The 20,625-nt window shown below is 43.3% G+C and overlaps 1 long non-coding RNA gene across 1 annotated transcript in view; it reads right to left on the reverse strand.

Annotated features, from left to right (window-relative positions):
- The window catches only part of LOC107180526, a 57,071-nt gene extending 40,650 nt beyond the window's left edge, over window positions 1-16,421 (reverse strand). Inside the window, exon 1 of the long non-coding RNA XR_001511285.2 lies at window positions 16,404-16,421. This is a non-coding gene — a long non-coding RNA (uncharacterized LOC107180526). The remainder of the gene's footprint in view (window positions 1-16,403) is intronic.
- Between the last annotated feature and the right edge of the window lie 4,204 nt (window positions 16,422-20,625).

Genomic DNA, 20,625 nt, shown 5'->3' on the forward strand with positions numbered 1-20,625 from the left:
GGGAGACTATGACAGAAATCATTTTTCAGGACTTTGGTTTTTATATCCACAAAGTGAAACAAAAACACACAACCTATGCTGCGGTAGGATACAAATTATTGCTGTGCCTAGGATTTTACCTAATTGGTGTAGAGATAACAATTTTAAAAATCCCTCATGGTAGCAATTTACTAACAGAGAAAAAGCAAGTCAATTGTAGTGGCCTATAAATTAACATATTACTTATTAAGCAAATTTTACCCCCAAGTACATCGAAACATCTTAAACATCTACACAACATGGGTTGGAAAGCTAGTTAATTAAAACAGAGCTACAGGGTGCCTGGGTGGCTCAGTCGGTTAAACATCTGACTTTGGTTCAGGTCAGGATCTCACGGTTCGTGAGTTTGAGCCCTGCATCAGGCTCTCTGCTGTCGGCTTAGAGCCTGCTTTGGATCCTCTGCCCCACCTCTCTCTGCCCTCCCCTGCTAGTGCATGCTTGTTTTCCCTCTCTCCCTCTCTCCCTCTCTGTCAAAAATAAACATTAAAAAAAATAATTAAAAAAAAAAACGCTGCTTAAAAAAAAAAGTTAAAATACTCATAGAAAAGTCATATATGCTCAGCCAATAAATTTTTATTGAACACCTACTAAGAGCCCGGCATTTCTCTAGCAACTAGATATTAACAAAAAATAGATGTGTCGATTTATGTAATTCCTTCTGGGACCTGATCAACACAGTTGGAAGAACTACCAACGATTTGCAAACGATTTGAATTTGTGGCCATTTCTATTCTAAGGCCATATTTATCTTCCTCTATCAAAGACATGGGCTCTCACAGCTGGCGAGGCCTTCAAGGACTACCAGCCTAGCCCATCCCATTTCACAGATGGCAAAGTGGAACTAATGAGAGGGTTACAATACATTTTGAACTATTACAGCCAGGGCTACAACCCAGAATTCCTTAATTCTGATTCAGAATTGCTCTACCAATTGCGTCTCATTTGCCCTACCAATGAAATCACATCAATAAAACCACGACTCTCCCCAACACCCACGCTAGCCTCCGCCTCTTTTGATCAGCTTTTCAATAATCGGTTCTGCCTTTTTCTCTAAAATAGCAACGTTTCTATGACCTGTGGGCACTTGGCCCAGATTGAAAACATCAAGCCTAAGGCCTGCAAACATCTCTCGTCCATCGGGGGTGGGGGTGGGGGTGGGGGTGGGGGCAGCTGGCAAAGACCGCCTCACTTTGGGCATTTCGTTAAAGCGTCCAAAAATTCCAGGAAGATACTGGGTATGTTTTATCTCTATTGTCTGGCTGCTAGGGAGGAGAATGTGTCGTCTCAAAATTTCTATTCAGAATTTTAATTAAATTGTGGCCTGTGGCAAAATAGAAAGGCATTAAAATCAAATGCTAGTGTCTCTTTGTTTATTTTATGAGCTCTCATCTCTAACTAGTTCTCGCTGAAATAATTAAATGTCTTTTCAGCAAATGGACTGTACAGGCTGTTTAGTTTAATGTTTCTTATAACCTGGCGAGGATGTGCTTTATAATTCCGTTGATTTCTGCCCTTCCCCACCCCGCCCCACCCCCCACCACACACACATTTCTCTCCCCTCTCCCTGCACAGGCTGACTCAAAGGTTTCTGAGGATCAGAATGGCATTCGTGCACCTGTAGGCCAAAGTGTCCTCGCACAGGCTGGCAGAGGCTGTTGGAGGCTGAGCACACTGCATTTGACATTAATAGGTCAGAGGCACTTCTAGATTGAAATTGCTGAAGGTGGAGAGGACACACAGTGTAGTCAGTGAGGCCTCTTGGTCGGAAACCAGTGCATGAAATCTCTTATTTACTGACCCACTGTATTGCAGGAAAGGAAAATTGCTTTCTAAACATGATAGAATCCACACGGAGGAGGCGACAGCAGAATTTACCTGGGGAGCGTATGCATGCGCGTGTGTATGTTAGGAGGAGGGCTATGCTGTTCTCCTGCTTCGGAAAACACCATTAGGGATCCTCTGGGGATAAAAGCTGAACCCAGGGTGTAGTTTGAAATGGGGAGATTTAGTCAAAGGCGATATAATTGCCTACATGATAAAGTAGAAAGGAGGTCTTTCTAGGAATTAAAGAGATGGTTCTTGTGAGCAATTATTTTCAACTTCCTCCAAACAGAGCCCCACCCCAGAAACAGGGGACAGAAAGGCAGTGCAAGAGATGTGAGGAAGCAAACTTTGTCCTGCTAATGCGTGTTCACTATGTTCTTCTAGGCACCAGGCTAAGTGCCTTTCCCCAATTATCTCATGTAATGTTCCCAACAGTCTTGTGAAATAGGGACCATTAGTCTCCTCATTTTACAGATCTGACCATTGCGGTCTAGCAATATTAAACGACGTACCAAAGGCTCACAGCTACTAAGTGGCAAAGTTGGCATTCATATTTGTCACCCCTATCCTTCTCCAGAGAAAGGGGAAAGTGGTGTGAACGTATAACATCTGGGCCTGCGAGCTGTCAGGCTCACTTAACCTGAGTAACAATGGCAGTGATAATGCAGGTGTAAGGGGACAGATATTGGGTACTTGTGATATGCCAGGCATTGTACTAAGCACTTTATAGGAGTCAGGTCACTTAATCCTCGTGAGGACATTTTGGGGAAAACATCTGTATTCACTCTATGTTACAAGTGAAAAAAACCCAGTGTCTTCAAAGGTCAGGAACTTGCCCAAGGCTACACAGCTGGAAAATGGAAAAGCTGTAGGTTAACAGCAGACCTCCCCAACCTGATGGGACACCAGGGCCTAAGGAGGGAGCGATCTACCAGTAGGACAATCCTTCTAATGAGATGTGGCCCAGGAGATTTGGGAACCTTGATGTTTCCCATTTTATATTGCTCCCTGTTCTAGGCTAAGATCCACCCTTGAAAAATGAGCCTTGAAACACTTCTGCCTCATACGGTGGAGACATAATAGACAGTCAAGAAACATTTGGTGAATAAATGAATGGATAAACGAGTGGAGTCTAGTCCACAGTTTTTCATTTTTTCCTCCTGTGGCGCTGTAGGCTCCACGTCTCTATGACGAGCTGGAGCTTTTTGTTTGAGTTTTGAATGTACCGAAGTCCAGAATAAGAAAAGATAATGAATGAAAGAAAGGACTTATTTGTGGCTGGATAAATAGGATGTAGAATTTTATTTATTTATTTAAAAAAAAAATGTTTAACGTTTATTATTTAGTTTTGAGAGAGAGACACATACAGAGCACAAGTGGGGGAGGGTTAGAGAGAGAAGGAGACACAGAATCCGAAGCAGGCTCCAGGCTCTGAGCTGCCAGCACAGAGTCTGATGTGGGGCCTGAACTCATGAACCTGACCGACTGAGCCCCCTGGGCGCCCCTTAAATAGGTCTTTCAAGGTCCTCATTGTCTGGGGAAAGGGAAATCTGCTGTGGGGACCAGGCATCCGGGGAAGTAAGGAGTTAAGATGGACCAGAGGAAAGGAGGTATGGGAGCTTAAAGGGATCTAGCATTTTCCGTATCTACTGTGTACTAGGTCCCTTCATATATCCTAGGTCATTTAATCCTCACATGTATCCTGGGAGGCAGGTGTCATTATCTCTGTTCTATAATAAGAAAATTGAAGCTTATCATTAAGTAACTTGCCCAAAGTCTCACATGTAGGAAGTGGTGCAGCTGAGATTCCATCTCTGGTCTGACTCTTTGTTTTGTTTTGTTTTTAAGATCTTATTTTTAAGCAGTCTCCACACCCAATGCGGGGCTCGAACTCACAGCCCCAAGATCAAGGCTCACATGCTCTATCTACTGAGCCAGCCAGGCACCCCGTGGTCTGAGTCTTTCTAGAGTACTCACTGCCCCTGCAAACAGAGTTGAAAACAGAAGGGCATTTTCATTGGGTGTGGAAGGGAAAGTATTTCAGATTGAGGGAGACGAGAAAAATAGGGCAAAGAGCTTGTGGAAAGGCCCAAACCAAGACCGGCGAGATTTGAGGAAGCTGGAAGACAGGCCCTGGCTGAATGAGATGATCTCCGGGAAAGTGTACTCTAAGTTCTCTACTGTGTTACCCATAGTTCCTCACTTGGTAATTGCAGCAACTGTCTGGAGCTTTTAAAAGAGTGAAAACTGTAGCCAGGCTAACAGCCCAGAGGCAGCAAAACAGGATGGTGGGAAATAAAGATAAGTGTCCCCGGGGGCGCCTGGGTGGCTGAGTCAGTGGAGAGTCCAACTCTTGATTTCGGCTCAGGTCGCGACCCCAGGGTCGTGGGATCCAGCCCCATGTCGGGTGCCGCACTGAGTGTGGAGCTTGCTTGAGATTCTCTCTCTCCCTCTGTCTTTCCCCCAAACCCCACCCCCTCCCTGCTTGCTCTCTCTCTCTCTCTCTCTCTCTCTCAAATTAAAAACAAAACAGGGGGCGCCTGGGTGGCTCAGTCAGTTGAGCGACTGACTTCGGCTCAGGTCATGATCTCACAGCGCGGGAGTTGGAGCCCCGCGTCGGGCTCCGTGCCGACAGCTCAGAGCCCAGAGCTTGCTTCGGATTCGGTGTCTCCCTCTCTCTCTCTCCCCCTCCCCTGCTCACACTCTGTCTCTCTCCCTCTCTCCCTCTCTTTCAAAAATAAATAAACACTGGGGCGCCTGGGTGGCTCGGTCGGTTAAGCATCCGACTTCGGCTCGGGTCATGATCTCGCGGTCCGTGGGTTCGAGCCCCGCGTCGGGCCCTGTGCTGATGGCTCGGAGCCTGGAGCCTGTTTCGGATTCTGTGTCTCCCTCTCTCTCTGCCCCTCCCCTGCTCATGCTCTGTCTCTCTCTGTCTCAAAAATAAATCAACGTTAAAAAATAAATAAATAAATAAACATTAAAAAATTAAGAACAAAAACAAAAACAAAACAGTGTCCCCAAGACCCCTGCTCAGAGACCTTTCCCCCAGCTTGTGGACGGCAGAAGGGCATGGCGGGACTTGCCGCTAGGCCCCAACATCTACCTCATCACCCCTCTTGACTTTACTCCTGGTCTTGAATACACACCCACCAACAATTAGTGTTTTGAAGGCTCACGCCTTTGAGTCTTCTTTCCAAGGCATGCGAGTCAAATCTAGGCCCAGGAAATAAAGACTGTTTCCTGCGATTTGAACCCCCCACTCTGCTTGCGTTATCTGAGGTCCTCCAAGAAGCACGTGTCAAGACGGAATTAAACATGGCAAGGTTTTCACAGGAGAAACGACTGTGTGTCAGAAGAGAGGAAGGGAGCTGTGGCAAAAGCCCGACCCTGACTCCGGGAGAGAGGAGAGAAGGCTGAACGGAAGTGGTCTAGACTACCACGCGGTTTAACAAAGCTTCCGCAAGTCAAAGGAGGCCAAACAGAGCAGTCCACAGATCTTCCGGGTGGAAATCTGCCTTAGGATCCCCACTCAGTCCCAGGAGGGAACAGGCCATGGGAAGCTGAGGCCCCCAGTCTGCCAGTCATCTCTAATGGGCCCCAACACACCCCCTGCCTCCTCTATTCATAACGACAAGGGCAAATCTCAGCTAAAGGCTCATTCCTTTTTTTTTTTTTTTTTTTTAGAGGTGGGGGAGAGCACGAGCAAGAGACAAAGAGAGAGGATCCTAAGCAGGCTCGGGGCGCCTGGGTGGCTCAGTCGGTTAAGGATCCAACTTTGGCTCAGGTCAGGATCTCGCGGTTCGTGGGTTCGAGCCCTGCGTCGGGCTTTGCCCTGCCTGCCTTGGATTCTCTCTCTCCCTCTCTCTCCCCCTCCCCCACTTGCACTCGTTCTCTCTCTCTCAAAAATAAATAAATAAACATAAAAAAAAAAAAGAATCCTAAGCAGAATCCATATCCAGCATGGAGCCCAACACATGGCTTGATCTCACGACCCTGAGATCATGACCTGAGCCCAAATCAGGAGTCAGACGCTCCACCGACTGAGCCACCCGGGCGCCCCTAAAGGATCATATCCTAAGGGAGGCCTTTCCTGATCCCAATCCCACCCCTAGTCAAGGTAAAATTACTTTTTCATACAATTTCATAAAAACATGTTCCTTTCCTTCAGAGCACTTGTCTCAGTTCATACTTATATATTCATTAGTGTGATTATTACATTAATGAACATCTCTCTTGGTAAATTCTAAGTTCCATGAGAACAGGGACCATGACTGTCTTGTTCACTGCTTTATCGTCAGTGCCTACCACGGTGGCTAATAGTAGACACCCAGTGAATATATTTGGAATAAATGGATGCGAATGAATAAATGTCGGCGAACAAATATGAGCTATATAATCACTTCTAACCCCCAAACTACTGGAAACTATACAGCTTGAAACAGAACTTGAAGAGGTGAGACTGAACAGAAAGGTTTACAGTCAAGATGGCAACAGAAGCTTCTTGAGCGGACATGAGCAAAAGCGAGCCATGACTGGTGCCTGCTAGGCCACACGGACTGAGATTCGTGTCAGAGGAATTTAGATAAAAAAGAAAGGGTGCATGTACTTGGGGAGTGAGACAGACCATGAACATAAACCGAATAAGCACCCCTTATTTGATCAAGCAGTCTGGTTCTGGAAATGTGGGGTCAGGGCTACAGCAGACACACAAGGAGCCAAGGAAGTGGAAACCATCGCAAGGCAGGAGCCCAGCCACACAAAACAGCCTCAAGGACCTCTCCAGAGAAGTGAGGTTGTGTCAACAAGGTCTGTGGATCTTGGCCAGGTTTTCAGCTCAGGTCTTCTCTGGTAGCCTCTCCTAAGTCTTAAAGGGGCCACATCTTGATGACTAGAGCCAGGCTTACAGAGTTGTGGTCATTGCCTAACAACTATATTTACCGACAGCCCTACAGTCCTCCAGGATCACTTGAAATTTTATCTTTCTAAGCCATGCCTTTTTCCTTCCAAACAGTGAGATAAAATTTAACCTCACAGGATGATTAGGACTAGAGAGAATAGTATGAGATGACTTACAATAATATGAATGAGGTGTAATGTGGCTTCTCTCTCAGATTCTCAGTATTTTTACACCAAAAAATAAAATTAAACAAAGCAAAAATTTCTCTGTGACTCCACTGATGATTTAAAAATGGCTTTGGACACATGACATACCAAAATCTTTAGAAAATCTTGCCAACATTGACAATCCCTGGGGCGCCTAGGTGGCTCAGTCAGTTGAGCGTCTGACTCTTGATCTCGGCTCCGGTCTTGATCTCAGGGTCATGGGTTCAAGTCCTGAACTGGGCTCTACCCTGGGCGTGAAGCCTACTTAAAAAAGAAAAAAAAAAAAAGAATTCACTTTCTTCTAGCAAGCTGGAGCAAAATGTAAATTTATTCCACGGCCAAGTGTAAACACAGATAAAGTGAATTTCAGCCTGAGACCAGGGTATAAAACTGTGCATATTTGCTGGAAAAGTCTTACTGGATCATTAAGGTAATGAGTTAGTCAAAGCTGGTGAAAAAAAAAAATCACAGTTAACCTAGGGCGCCTGGGTGGCTCAGTCAGTTGGGCAGTGACTGCGGCTCGGGTCATGATCTCATGGTTCGTGGGTTTGAGCCCCACGTCCAGCTCTGTGCTAACAACTGGGAACTTGGAGCCTGCTTTGGATTCTGTGTCTCCCTCTCTCTCTGCCCCTCCCCCACTCGTGCTCTGTCTCTCAAAGATAAATAAACATTATAGAAAAAAATTTTTTTCAATGCCAGTTAATCTGTTCTTATTTCTGATTGTAGTTGAGTGGCTACGTGGTCCTCAAAGTCCAGAGTCTTGTTCTATTCTTGTCCGTTTTCTTGACTCACTCAACCTCTCTGTGTCTCTTTCATCATCTGTAAAATCGGGGCTACAAATACTTAACTGTGTACAAAGCCATTTTTCCTTCGTCAGTGTCCTTCACAGCATAACACACCCCCTCCTCAGTCAAAACAATAAGGCTTTTGTTAAAACACATTAACTCCAAAGATAGACTTCAATTGAATTTGATGATTATTTCTTGGAGCCTTAGCACAATGGGAATACAAGTCAGAATAAAATAAAGTTCCCGTCCTAAAATGGTGACTCCCAAATACCAGTCCACACATTGGGACTGGTTCCTGACAGTGTTTATACAAGTCCATGGCAAAATGAACAGAAAAAGAAAGGATAATACAGAGAATGTTTTGTGACTCTAAACTTCCATTCAATTTGAAAGAATTTCTCTTAATATAAGTTTCTTATGAATATTTTCTTTCTAATCTGTTCTAGAAACTGAAATGTTTCTTTTTAATCTCGTGGTGGCAGTTGCCTCTTTTTAACATCTTAACTTAGCAAAACCAAACAAAAAAAATGTCAACTCTAAGTCAGGCTCTTTTTTGCTTTTAATTTTATTGGTCAGTTAACTCAAAATGAATGAGACTCAGTAAATAACTTCCACCTACTTAAGTAATATGATCAATCTGGTTTAGAGTTTAGTCAAGAAAATTGCTTAAATTTGTTATATAGAAGTTTCTGTTCTGAGAATTGTTTGAATTTATAATTGGAAGCTAAAAAAAAAAAAAGAAAGAAAGAAAGAAAGAAAGAAAAGAAAGAAAGAAAGAAAGAAAGAAAGGAAGGAAGAAAGATGGAAAACAGATTTGGAGCCCAAGCTACCGCTAAAAACAAAAAACAACCAAAGGAGCAAAGCCAGTAATAACCAAATGGTGCCTGGCACATAGAAGACTTTTGGCAAATATTTGTTGGATAAGTAAATAAATTATCAAGTCAAACAAATACGGATTCAAGTAATACCTAGCCAGCAGCTATAAAACAAAACAAAGCAAAATAACAAAAACTGATAAGCGTGAGGATTTTCACTCTTCGGTCAGAATAACATGTAAAATGGCTTTTCTTTTCTAGTTTTTCTTTCCAGTTACCGAGAACTCTTTAAGTATTATATGCCTTCAGCCTAGGAAAAAACCATAGCTCATTCTTCTCTCTTACCAAGAGGAAATAAAAGGGGCAGTCAGCGGCACCCAGCTGGCTCGGTCGGTAGAGCACGTGACTCTTGATCTTAGGGTTCTGAGTTCGAGCTTCACATGCGGTGTAGAGATTACTAAAAATAAAATAAACTTAAAAAAAACAAAAAGACAGTCAGAGGAAACTGAAAGCAATTTGGAAATTGTTTAGACTAATAGAAGTTAGACTCACAGAAGTTAGAGACAGAGATTTAGAAAGCACCCAACCCATCCCTTTCAATTTACAGATAAGGAGACAGGCTCTGAGAAGTTTCCCCAAGTTGCCCATGTTTTTAGGCTTGGACCTTGAGAACAAAGCCAAGATACTTCTGTCATGTAGCAGCAGTCTACCCTAATTGCAGGGGGAAGGTAAGTATCATTTTGAAAACTCCTTGCATAGTCAAACTACAAACTTGAAAGTGCAGAAAATCGAGACAGTGAGTTACATGTGACTTGTGTGTATTTCCGTCATCTTCAGGATTATTCCTGTGATAGCATTCATCAACACTAGATTAGCAAAGAGCTCTCATTATTGACCAGCCACTAGGATATGGAAAGAGTCTTGCTCAACTGAAGCTAGCATTAATAATCGTATCCGTGTTGGGCGCCCGCGGGGCTCAGTCAGTTAAGCGTCCGACTTGGTTTCAGCTCAGCTCAGGATCTCCCAGGTTGGTGAGTTCGAGCCCCGCGTCTGACAGTGCAGAGCCGGCTTGGGATTCTCTGTCTCCCCCTCTCTCTGCCTCTCCCTTGCTCACTCTCTCAAAATAAACAAATAAACATTAAGAAACAATAATTACATCCATGATTATTACAAAGATACACCGACAAAACCAAAATGGTATATGTACAAGGCCATTTAATGGAGCATCATTGGTAGTAGCAAAACACTGGACACAACTCAAATGTCCACCAGTTGGAAACTGCTGAAAGAAACTACGGTACATTCGCCAAAGGGTATTATTCAGCTATTGAAAAAAATGAAAAAATGAGAAAGACTTCTATATACTGAGATGGTATATCAACAGGATCTATCACTGGGGAAAAAAAGCAAGAGTACAACAATGCTTGTAATATGGCACCTTTTTAGTAGCCCAATCTAAAGGGAAACATACATGCACCCCCCACATTTACTTATAGTTTCAAAATGATACAACAGAAAAATAAACAATAACTAATAAAGGCGCTTCCATCTATAGTGCAAGGAAGGGGACAGGGTGGAGGAGACAGGCATGATCTTGAGGCTTCTTTAAATATACTTTGTTAGGGGCGCCTGGGTGGCTCAGTCGGTTAAGCGTCCGACTTCAGCTCAGGTCACGATCTCGCGGTCCGTGAGTTCGACCCCGCGTCGGGCTCTGGGCTGATGGCTCAGAGCCTGGAGCCTGCTTCCGATTCTGTGTCTCCCTCTCTCTCTGCCCCTCCCCCGTTCATGCTCTCTCTCTGTCTCAAAAATAAATAAACTTAAAAAAAATATTTAAAAAAAAATAAATATACTTTGTTATATACTTTGACTTTTGAACAAAACTAATCAAGAAGAAAAAAAAATCCCTAAAAATAGAAAGCAGATGGAAGGAAACAAATGGACTGACCTTTATACTAAATTTGTGACCAAACGATATGGAGAAAAGAATTATTTCAACTTGACTTCAAAAACACAGAATTTGGGGGGCGCCTGGGTGGCTCAATCGGTTAAGCGTCTGACTTTGGTTCGGGTCATGATCTACGGTCCATGAGTTCGAGCCCCACATCGGGCTCTGTGCCGACAGCTCAGAGCCTGGAGCCTGTTTCAGATTCTGTGTCTCCCTCTGTCTCTAACCCTCCCCCTGTTCATGCTCTGTCTCTCTGTGTCTCAAAAATAAATAAACGTTAAAAAATTAAAAAAAAAAAAACACAGAATTTTGATTGTACATCCCAAATTGGATATATTCTCAGGACAGAGAGAACTACAAAGACATTCTAAACTGCATTCAGCAGTTTTGTTAATGATAATAGTGTTATTTTTATTTTTATAGGAAGTTATATCATAGGTGACTGTGTTAATGCTGTTAAGAACCAAGATGTTCAAAATAAGAGAAAGGAAATACATGGAGAAATTTGAAGTTAGGCAAAAACCCTGCCATGTTCAATTTAAATTGGAAATATCACTATAAATTCAGAGTTTTTGTTTATGTTTATTTTTTTTTTATTTTTTTTAATGTTTATTTATTTTTGAGACAGAGAGAGACAGAGCATGAATGGGGGAGGGACAGAGAAAGAGGGAGACACAGAATCCAAAGCAGGCTTCAGGCTCTGAGCTGTCGGCACAGAGCCCAACACGGGGCTCGAACTCACAGACCATGAGATCATGACCTGAGCCGAAGTCGGAGGCTCAACCAACTGAGCCACCCAGGTGCCCTAGTGTTTATTTATTTTTGAGAGGGGAGGGGCAGGGAAAGTAGGAAACAGAGGATCTGAAGCGGGCTCTGCACTAACAGAGAGGCCAATGTGGACTTAAAGTCTGGAATCGTGAGATCATGACCTGAGCCAAAATCAAAAGCCAGATGCTCAACTGACTGACCCACCCAGACACCCCTCCAAAGGAATTTTTTTTTTAAATATTCTTTATTTATTTATTTATTTATTTTTGAGACAGAGAGAGACAGAGCATGAACGGGGGAGGGGCAGAGAGAGAGGGAGACACAGAATCGGAAGCAGGCTCCAGGCTTTGAGCCATCAGCCCAGAGCCCGACGCGGGGCTCGAACTCACGGACCGCGAGATCGTGACCTGAGCCGAAGTCGGATGCCCAACTGACTGAGCCACTCAGGCGCCCCCCAAAGGAATTTTTTTTAATGTTTATTTATTTTTGAGAGAGAGAGAGAGAGAGAGAGGGAGGGAGGGAGAGCACGCACACGAGATCAAGCTGGTGAAGGGCTGCGAGAGAGGGGGACAGAGGATCCAAAGTGGGGGCTCAAATTCATGAACTCTGAGATCTTGACCTGAGCCAAAGTCGAACACTTAACCGACTGAGCCACCCAGGTGCCCCTAAATTCAGGGGTTTTTTAAACAAAAAGGTTATTATTCGCCCTGACCACTGAAAAGTCTGAGAAGCAATGACCACCTAATAGCAATCAGTTCCCTGACACAAATTATAATCACTGAAGATCATCCCCCACTAAATAAAATAGGATTCTTTAGAGAAATCTCTGACTCCAGGTCTGGGGCAAGGGCCCGTATGAGATGAGCCAGGGAGGTCTTCTTGTGCAGGAAAGCAAGGAAACTCTCAACAACTACTATGGTTGTGCCAAGATGCCTCACAGGGCACCTGGGTGGCGCAGTCGGTTAAGTGTCTGACTTTGGCTCAGGTCATGATCTCATGGTTCGTGGGTTCAAGCCTGCACTGGGCTCTGTGCTGACAGCTGGGAGCCTGGAGCTGGCTTTGGATTCTGTGTCTCCCTCTCTCTCTGCACCTCCCCCATTCATGCTCTGTCTCTCAAAAGTAAATAAATAAGCAGTTAAAAAAAAAGAAGAAGAAGAAGAAGCGGAGCGCCTGGGTGGCTCAGTCGGTTCAGCATCTGACTTCAGCTCAGGTCCTGATCTCGCGGTCCGTGAGTTCCAGCCCCGCATCGGGCTCTGTGCTGACAGCTCAGAGCCTGGAGCCTGCTTCCGATTCTGTGTCTCCTTCTTTCTGCCCCTCCCCCACTCATGCTCTGTCTCTGTCTCTGTCTCTCTCTCTCTCTCTCTCTCTCTCTCTGTCAAAAATAAATAAACTTACTTCTCTAAAGAAGACATCCGGATGGCCAACAGGCACATGAAAAGATGCTCAACGTCGCTCCTTATCAGGGAAATACAAATCAAAACCACACTCAGATATCACCTCACGCCAGTCAGAGTGGCCAAAATGAACAAATCAGGAGACTATAGATGCTGGAGAATGTGGAGAAACGGGAACCCTCTTGCACTGTTGGTGGGAATGCAAACTGGTGCGGCCACTCTGGAAAACAATGTGGAGGTTCCTCAGAAAATTAAAAATAGACCTACCCTATGACCCAGCAGTAGCACTGCTAGGAATTTACTCAAGGGATACAGGAGTGCTGATGCATAGGGGCACTTGTACCCCAATGTTTATAGCAGCACTCTCAACAATAGCCAAATTATGGAAAGAGCCTAAATGTCCATCAACTGATGAATGGATAAAGAAATTGTGGTTTATATACACAATGGAGTACTACGTGGCAGTGAGAAAGAACGAAATATGGCCCTTTGTAGCAACGTGGATGGAACTGGAGAGTGTTATGCTAAGTGAAATAAGCCATACAGAGAAAGACAGTTACCATATGTTTTCACTCTTACGTGGATCCTGAGAAACTTAACAGAAACCCATGGGGGAGGGGAAGGAAAAAAAAGAAAAGAGGTTAGAGTGGGAGAGAGCCAAAGCATAAGAGCCTCTTAAAAACTGAGAACAAACTGAGGGTTGATGGGGGGTGGGAGGGAGGGGAGGGTGGGTGATGGGTATTGAGGAGGGCACCTTTTGGGATGAGCACTGGGTGTTGTATGGAAACCAATTTGACAGTAAATTTCATATGCTGAAAAAAAATAAAATAAAAAATAAAATAAAATAAAATAAATTTTTAAAAAATCCAAAAAATAAAAAAATAAATAAACTTAAAAAAAAAAAGAAGCCTCATGAATCAACTTTAAAGGGATCTAATAAGGGACAATTTGGGTATCAAAGTGAAAAATCACTGATTTATTGAGACACATCCAATATATAAAAATCCCTGAACTCAAAATGAGCTGATAAAAACATTAGTCACCCTTGAACACCAAAATCATTCTGAAAATTGATCTAGAAGGCAAAAATCACACAGTTGTGCCACCTTTCCTACATTTCAAGATAGACACAAAGTTGATGAGGGAAATTTCTTCTATATAGACTTCTAGCTAATGCCAAAGAAATGATGGCATTGGAAAATCAAGTCTCCTCCTTCTAATGACAGAGTGGACCTAGGCAGTGATCATCAGTGACTGCTAAAATCATCAGCTTAAAGGATAATAGGATGCTAGAATGCAAAATTCAGCCTCACACCATCTGAACCCCACTCATCAATCTTTTTTTTTTTATTTTTTAATGTTTATTTATTAATGAGAGAGAGAGACAGAGTGTGAGCAGGGGAGGGGCAGACCGAGAGGGAGACACAGAATCCGAAGTAGGCTCCAGGCTCTGAGCTGTCAGCATAGAGCATGACGCGGGGCTCGAACTCATGAAGTGTGAGATCATGACCTGAGCCAAAGCGGGAGGCTCAACCGACTGAGCCACCCAGGTGCCCCTCATCAATCTTAATATCATAAAAAGTAAGACACCAGACATTATAGGCCTCCTGATGTAAAGATGCAATGAAGGATCAAGAACACCTCGGGGCAGCTGCTTGGCTCAGTCGGTTGAGTGTCCGACTCTCGATTAGGGCTCAGGTCATGATCTCATGTTGTGAGATGGAGCCCCAAGTTGGGCTCCACACTAGGCTGCTTAAGACTCTCTCTCTCTCTCTCTCTCTCTCTCTCTCTCTCTCTCTCTCAAAAAAACAAAACAAAAAAAAAGGACACCACCCATGAGGGATTCTTAACTTAAAAAGTGAACCCAAATCTGATCGAATCTCTACAAAAAAAAAAACAAAACTAGTTATGAAAAGTGTTTGATTTATATTCAAGGAGTGAAAGAGCAAAGCAATTCTCACAGCTGAAGCCACGTGACTGTCCCAACCCCACTCCTGTAGATTCAGGCAGCCCACAGCTCTAGAACAGCTCCTGTTTATCCATTAAGGGGAAATTGAGGAGCCCGAGTTCCATAACTCACATGACTGCATACAGTCAACCTGGCCACTGATCCTGATAGAACATTGTGTGTGACTCATACCCCACATTCAATTATTGGTTGACTGCTTTAGGCCCTGTGACTACTTTTCTATCTGACTAATGTACCTATTGCCAGAGTTGCTCTGAAACAGGGGCTCTGCTTGATTCTTAAAATATTCCTAAAGATTAGGGTCCTGACCTCGAATTCCAATGCACCTGCTGGGTCCTCACTCCATATTGCTAAGTACCTACTTGCACCCTGTTTCTTGCCTGCTCCCAGGCTTTCTTGCTTTCTTTTTTTTTTTAATGTTTATTTATTTGAGAGAGAGAGAGCACATGTGCTCAAGCGGGAGAGGGGCAGAGAGAGGGAGAAAGAAAATCCCAAGCAGGCTACACCCTCAGTTATGGAGCCCAGTGCAGGGCTTGAACTCATGAACCTGAAAGATCATGACCTGAGCCAAAATCAAGAGTCAGATGCTTAACTGACTGAGCCCCCTGGCGCCCCCCAGGCTGCCTGTTTTTAACTTCTTGCCATCTTATTAGGTGTTTCTTGACCTAGAAATCTTGTGTTAATTTGACCCATACTGCTAAAATTTAGACTAAATATCAGACCATGTATTTTTGCTAATTCATAACATCCTGGGGCAGGTTGGTGACATTATCCTTGTTTTGAAATGGAACAAAAACATGTGAAACACTTGTTTCTGGGGCAGCACCATTACAAGCACCCTCAATCTCGGTTCCCTAAATAAGGAACAGTAGATGCAGCCTGCAAATTACTTAGCAAGTGCTCCCATTCTCTCCAAGCCTTGAGTCCTCTCCTTGTCTGTCACTGCTGGCCCACCCCAGCCATCTCTTCCTTCTCTGCTCCACTTGACCCCTGCTCTGATGGGAACGCTTTTTAAAAGCTTCTACAACCAGGTCAGTCCCCAGGTGTTGGCTCAGTGCTTTGATTCCATGGATATGACCTTCTTCTATTTTTTAATGCTTTTTATTATAAAGTAAAACAGATAAAGAACACCACACAGACGCATGGCTTAATGAATTCACATAAAGCAACACTCTCGTAACCATCATCAGGTCAAGAAATAGATCTTTGCAGTTACCCCGGGAACCCCTTCCATGCGTGCAGCAGCCAGATCACAAGCCCCTCCTTTACTCATACATAACTATAGTCTAGACTTTTATAGTCATCGCTTGCTTGCTTTTCTTAAATAAGTTTTCCCACCTGTATGTGCATCCCCAGACACCCTATCTTAGTCTTGCCCATTTAAAAAATTACATATGTCTTCCACGTCTCTTTTTTTTTAATGTTTATTTATTCATTTTGAGAGAGAGAGGGGGAGAGAGAGAGAGAGAGAGAGAGAGAGAGAGAGAGAATCCCAAGCAGCCTCCACACTGTTATCGAAGAGTCCGACACCGGGATCGATCTCACACGGACCGTGAGATCATGACCCGAGCCAACATCAAGAGCCAGACACTTAACCGACTGGGCCATCCAGGTGCCCCTCTTTCACGTCTCTTTTAATCTTCAGTTCCCCCTCCATTCCTCTTCTCCTCAGAATTACCTGTTGAAACCCCCAGGCTATTTGACTAATAGCTTCCCAGTCTGGATTTCGCCAGCCGATTGCTATTTCAATGAACTTACCTGGCCTTCCCGACTTCCCTCTCATCTTGCTGGGGCAGGCTTGCAGATCCGGCAGCTTTGGGAGAGGTGTCCTCACTGCACTCCACAGCATGACTGATTGAAAGAAGCCAGCTTCCCTGCTCCCCGTTGCTGCCAGCTAGGGCTCCATCTGGCTCTTTGGGCGGCTAGCTGACGTCAGATATGCTACGCACTCCTGCTACCACGATCCACCTCATTCTTTCCCTTCTTCTTGGTGAGAGGTGCTGCTTGATCCCTGAGACGTAGAAAAGTAGAAACAGAGGCATCCAGAGTGTTATTGGACCTTGAGGTACAGGAAACATCATTCCTTCCGGTGGCTTCCTTGCCAATTTCTAGCAGCGCTTTTGAGGGGGATTAAGCAATGGACAACATGCCAGCTGAGTTCCCAAATACGGGCCAGGCTGGTTAGGATCCTGAGTGTTGGGTATCTTTTGAAGGGATTTTGTATGTTTAAATGTACTTTACAAAGCTTAAAAGAAATAAAGTTTAAAATCACAGTCGTAACGATATTTCAGTCACGCTGTGGGTGAAGTGGCGTTTTTGTAGGCCCACCTTGAACCCTAATCAAATATAGCCTTATTTCTGCAGGAAACCAAAGGCCAAATTCCAAACGTGTAACTTTAAAAAGTGTGGGAATAGATCTCTGTAAATCTGAGGGTTAGCTGCGCAGACAACTATAACATTTTAGATTCTGGGTTATGCAAGCTAACCTGAAATTACTTTCTCGAGGTCTTCTCCTAAAGAGGGTTTACATATTCTTACCCTAAGTATCCTCCCAAATGACTTAAAATATCATTCCTTCATCTACTTCCAAATAACAAAAAATAATGATTCCCCTTCTGTGTTCTAAAAGAAAGGCCAAGAAAAGTATTGCTTCAGGCAGCTAATGTCCAAAATCTGACTACCATAGAGAAAGTCACAATACCCGCCAACCCCCTAAAAATTCTAGAGACCAACACTGTTATTATACAAACTGAGCATCTCTCCAGGGGAAACAACCCCACCCACCCCCAAACCTTCTAAATCTCCAAGCAATATATGGAATTATTTAGGACATAAATGTGAATCACTAGCAGCTGGGAAATTTTTAGATGTTGAAACATGATAGTCTCCATTTGCTTGCATCCCGTCAATAGTCTCTGTTCCACTTGAAAAGCATCACATCAAAGATAGAGGCAAAATGTAGTAATAACAACAACAACAGAAAGATTTATTTCATTCTGGAGCTCTATGGTAATGACTCTTTAGATTCTTAGACTCATTACAACTTACATTGTGTCCAAGAACACCAACGCATTTTATAAGGCCTTTCAAATAAGTCAAATAAGGGTATTCAGCCAAGACTCATTCATATTCAGATTTCTAGGACACTCTGATTTGATAATATATGTTCCATACAATGCAGTAATGGTTAAATCAGGGGTCTACTGAGCTTTGAGCCTCGTGGAGTGAAGCTGCAATTTAAAGCAGCATAGTGTTTGGGGTGCCTGCGTGGCTCAGTCGGTTGGGCGGCTGACTTCAGTTCAGGTCGTGATCTCACAGCTCGTGAGTTTGAGCCCCACGTCAGGGTCTGTGCTGACAGCTCAGAGCCTGGAGCCTGCTTCAGAGTCTGTGTTTCCCCCTCTCTCTGCCCCTCCCATGCTCATGCTCTGTCTCTCTCTGTCTCTCAATAATAAATAAAAGTTAAAAAAATTTTAAAAAAGGAATAAAATACTTAGGAATAAATTTAACCAAGGAATTCTTAAAACTGCATTCTTAAAACTATAAGACACTGGTGAAAGAGCAAGATGACACAAGCAAAAGGAAACATATACCATGCTCATGGATTGGAAAAATATTGTTAAAATGTCCATACTACCCAAAGCAATCTACAGATTCAAGGCAAAACCTATCAAAATACCAACTCTATTCTTCACAGAACTAGAACACATAACCCTAAAATTTGTATGGAACCACAAAAGTCTCCTAATAGCCAAAGCAATCTTGAGAAAGAAAAATAAACCTGGAGGGATCACAATGCGAGACATCAAGCTATACTACAAAGCTATAGTAATCAAAACACTATGGCACTGGCACGAGATAGACACATAGCTCAACGAAACAGAATCGAGATTCCAAAAGTAACCATGTGCTTATATGATCAATTAATCTGTGACAATGGAGGCAGGAATATAAAATGGGGGAAAGACAGTCTCTTTAATAAATGGTGTTGGGTTAAACTGGACAGAAACATGCAAAAGAATGAAACCCCTGGACCATTTTCTTATACCAACACAAAAATAAACTCAAAATGGATTAAAGACCTAAATGTGGGGCAACTGGCTGGCTCAGTAAGGAAAGCATGCGATTCTTGATCTTGGGGTTGTGAGATCAAGCCCCACATTGGGTGTAGAGATTACATACATACAGGGGTGCCTGGGTGGCTCAGTCAGTTAAGTGCCAGACTTCGGCTCAGGTCATGCCCTCGTGTTTTGTAAGTTTGAGCCCCGCGTCGGGCTCTCTGCTCTCAGCACAGAGTCTGCTTCAGATCCTCTGTCTCCCTCTCTCTGCCTCTGTCTCCCTCTCTCTCTCTCTCTCAAAATTAAATAAAGATTTTTTAAAAATTTAAGAGATCACATACATACATATATAAACTTTAAAAAAAAATTTAAAAAGACCTAAATGTGAGCCCTGAAACCATAAAGCCCCTAAATATAATCATAGGCAATTATCTCTTAGACATTGGCTTTAGTAATGTCTTTCTGGATAGGTCTCCTCAAGCAAGGGAAACAAAAGCAAAATTAAACTATTGGGACTAAATCAAACTAAAAGCTTTTGCACAGCAGAGGAAACCATCAACAAAATGAAAAGGCAACCCGATGGGGCACCTGGGTGACTCAGTCGGCTAAGCGTCTGACTTCGGCTCAGGTCATGATCTCATGGTTTGTGAGTTCAAGCCCCACATTGGGCTCTGTGCTGGCAGCTCAGAGCCTAGAGCCTACTTCGGACTCTTTGTCTCCCTCTCTCTCTCTGCCCTTCCTCTACTCGCTCACGCATTCTCTCTCTCTCTCTCTCTGTCTCAAAAATAAACATTAAAAAAAATTAATGGGAATGCAAGCTGGTGCAGCCACTCTGGAAAACAGTACGGAGGTTTCTCAAAAAACTAAAAATAGAACTACCCTACGACCCAGCAATTGCACTACTAGGCATTTATCCACGGGATACAGGTGTGCTGTTTCGAAGGGACACATGTGCCCCCATGTTTATAGCAGCACTATCAACAATAGGCAAAGTATGGAAAGAATCCAGATGTCCATCGATGGATGAATGGATAAAGAAGATGTGGTATATAGATACAATGGAGTATTACTCAGCAACCAAAAAGAATGAAATCTTGCCATTTGCAACTACGTGGATAGAGCTGGAGGGTATTATTATGCTAAGTGAAATTAGTCAGAGAAAGACAAAAATCATATGACTTCACTCATATGAGGACTTTAAGAGACAAAACAGATGAACATAAGGGAAGGGAAACAAATATAATATGAAAACAGGGAGGGGGACAAAACAGATGAGACTCATAAATACGGAGAACAAACTGAGGGTTACTGGAGGGGGTGTAGGAGGGGGATGGGCTAAATGGGTAAGGGGCACTAAGGGAGTCTACTCCTGAAATCATTGTTGCACTATATGCTGACCAATTTGGATGTAAATTTTTAAAAATAAAAAATAAAATTAAAAAAAAATTAAGAAAAGGCAACCTGCTGAATGGGACAAGATATTTGCAAATGATACATCTGATAAGGGGTTAATATCCAAAATGTATAAAAAACTCATACAACCCAACGCCAAAGAAACAAATAATGCATTTGAAAAATGAACCGAGGATCTGAATGGGCATTTTTTGAAAAGATGCTCAACATTACATCAGGGAAATGCAAATCAAAACCACAATGAGATATCACTTCACACTAGTCAGAATGGTTAGTATCAAAAAGATAGGTAATAACAAATACCGGAAAGGATGTGGCAAAAAAAGGGAAGCCTCGTGCGCTGTTAGCGGGAATGTAATTTGGTGCAGCCACTGTGGAAAACAGTATGGAGGTTCCCGAAAACAATTAAAAATAGAAGTACCATACAACTCAATAATTCCACTGCTGGGCATTTACCTAAAGGGAACAAGAACAGCAGTTCAATAGATGAATGGATAAATAAGATGTGGTAT

The sequence above is a fragment of the Panthera tigris genome, chromosome X (assembly GCF_018350195.1).
Source record: "Panthera tigris isolate Pti1 chromosome X, P.tigris_Pti1_mat1.1, whole genome shotgun sequence".
NCBI classification, from domain to species: domain Eukaryota; kingdom Metazoa; phylum Chordata; class Mammalia; order Carnivora; family Felidae; genus Panthera; species Panthera tigris.